Source organism: Pinus tabuliformis, chromosome 9, assembly GCF_031772625.1.
Source record: "Pinus tabuliformis cultivar Carrire ecotype Pingquan chromosome 9, CPIR1, whole genome shotgun sequence".
In the NCBI taxonomy this organism is placed as follows: Eukaryota; Viridiplantae; Streptophyta; class Pinopsida; order Pinales; family Pinaceae; genus Pinus; species Pinus tabuliformis.
The window spans coordinates 1,936,346,455-1,936,349,123 of NC_142307.1; positions in this window are offsets into that span (position 1 = coordinate 1,936,346,455).

Sequence of the window (2,669 nt, forward strand, 5' to 3'; positions counted from 1 at the left end):
TACATGATCCGGTTACAGTAAACACACTGCGGAATTGTGGCTTGCTGAAGTTTTTCCGCATTTCTAGCATGAGACAACAGATCAATTTGATGCAGTATTTGCTCGATGCTTGGGATCCTACCAACCAGGTGTTCCAGATTAGGGGCAAATCCATCCCCTTGACTGTAGTGGACATCTATTTCTTGACTGGCTTGTCGAGGCGGGGTACCCCCATCTGTTTAACAGGTTCGACCCGAGGAGGTGAATCTGTGAGAGATTATGTTCGTCGGTATTGCAGAGAGGGATCTCAGCCAAGTAAGGACGGCAAGATCATCATCTGTGATGTCACTGACAGGTCTCTCAGGACTATTTTGTTCACTTTTGGTAGGATGGCTGGTGGTGCGGCTCTTCATGTAGCCAACCGATCTTATATGCAGTATGCCTTGGAATGTCTCCAACTGAAGGTGTTCAACTGGTGTGACGTAGTACTTCTTGTGATGAAAGAACAGTTGACCAAGGTGAAGAGTGGGAGGTCGAAGAACTTTGGTTATGGTTCTATCTTGACCGCCTTTGCCTTGGAAAAGGTACCACTGATGCAGCCGCAGTATATTGCACTTGATTTACCTTCACCGACTGAACCACGTATGCAGAGATGGGTCGACCATATGTCTAGGCATGCTGGTCAGTCTCAGATTTCCTTTTCTGATACCTTCTTCGGGTGGTTTGATCATCAGGAGATGGTTTATTCCGAGTATCCATATGCCGGTATGGACTTCTGGGGTGATCTAGATTTAGTACTGCCGGCTGGCGAACAGTGGGGCGCCATTGGTAAATTCTTTGACATATCCCTGTTTATCGTTTCTCTTCTATAATGTCCTTGTGATTTATTCTGTCAAGACTTAACCAAACTCATGTGTTCATGCAGATGTTGGTCCTGTTCGGCCAGTAGTATGCCTGAGAGTGCCAGCTGCCGCCCCAGCAGGAGAGGCTGTTGGAAGGGCTATCCTTCGTGACCTTGATGTGGCCGAGACTCTCACAACATTACATGAACAGGTTGAGGGCCTCACTCTCGGTATTCTAGATGTAAGGACTGACGAGCTACCCTTGAGGTTGCAACGACATACTACTGGTGTGCCAAGACGATGGACTCGGCTCTTACGCATGATCGCATAGGCTGTGACTTGCTATCACGAGCATCATTAGACTAGGGTGCCCCCTAGCGTTTTGAGTTTTTGGTCATTTGACCAATTTTTGTCTTCGTTACAGAACATTATGTGTAAACCATAAACAATTATATATATATTTTTGATTTTCGGGGTTTTATTTTGGTTAAGTTACATGATCTAAATGCAAATATTGATGGTATGCTTCTTTTTATAAATTTTGCAAATGTCTATCTAACACATAATTTGCCAATGAGTCAGTTAATGTGTTTAAGGTTCTGGAAATATGCTGATATTGAATAAAATCAAATTGTCTTTCCAAAATCTTAACCCTTAGGAACATGCGATAAATAGCTGGATTCTGGACAGAGTAGATACCAGTGAGTTGTAGTATGACGAGTTGTGAGTCTAGCCTGACAATCAATCGGCGTATACCATGTGTGATGGCATCAGAGAGAAGTTATATCAACGCGCTATATTCAGCGATGTTATTCGTTGATCTACCAATACATACCCCCCTGAAACTTACTAACTCGCCGCTTGGATCAAAAATGGCCCAGGTCGCGGAAGATAGGTTCCACGAACTACGACTCGCTCCGTCGGCATATCCAACACATGACTCCAATAGGTTTGACATCTGCAATAAATGTAAAAAGTGGATTACTTGACCAAAACAAACACTTTAGTGAAAACAAAAACATAACAAAAGCATACAGGTTACTATGCTGAATCACACATAGTAACGCTTGAGGTACAACCCGTTACGAGGTTGTGCCAGTGGAATTCCATCATAATCCATTAACTTGTAGGCTCCTTTTGCTAACACTCGCTTAACAATATAGGGGCCCATCCATAAAGACTTGAATTTACCTGCTCCCAATTTATCGGATTCTTGGTCATAAAGCAAGACCAAGTCACCTTCTGAGAAGACACGGGGTTTGACATTCTTGTCGAACTGCGCTTTGACTCATTTCTTATGGGCTTTGTTAGCCAAAGCGACATTACGACGGGTTTAATCCAATTGGATTAGTTCCAAGAAACGAGCCTCCTCTTCTGAAGTTCCGAGGAGAAGGTCAATTGCGAGTTTGAGGGACGAGATTTCACACTGGATTGGTAAGACTGCTTCCAGGCCATATACCAGTTGGAAAGGTGTAAACCCGGTCGCATTCCTTACCGATGTTCGGTAAGCCCACAAGGTTGAGTACATGATTAGGTGCCAACTTCTTTTGTGAACTCCAATCATCCTTTGTAGCATGCGCTTCAGGACCTTGTTGATTGCTTCAACTTGTCCGTTGGCTTGCGGGTAATATGGAGTAGAGCTGTCGTGAGACAACCCTAGTTTGGCAGCTAATTCGACCATCATGTGATTGCGAAAATGCGATCCATGATCTGTGACTATAGCTTGTGGGATGCCGAATCTGGCGACTACATGATTGAAAAAGAAGAGGGCAGCTGTTTCACCAGTATTATCTAATGTAGGCATCGCCTCGGTCCATTTGGTAAAATAGTCGACTGCGACTATGATAT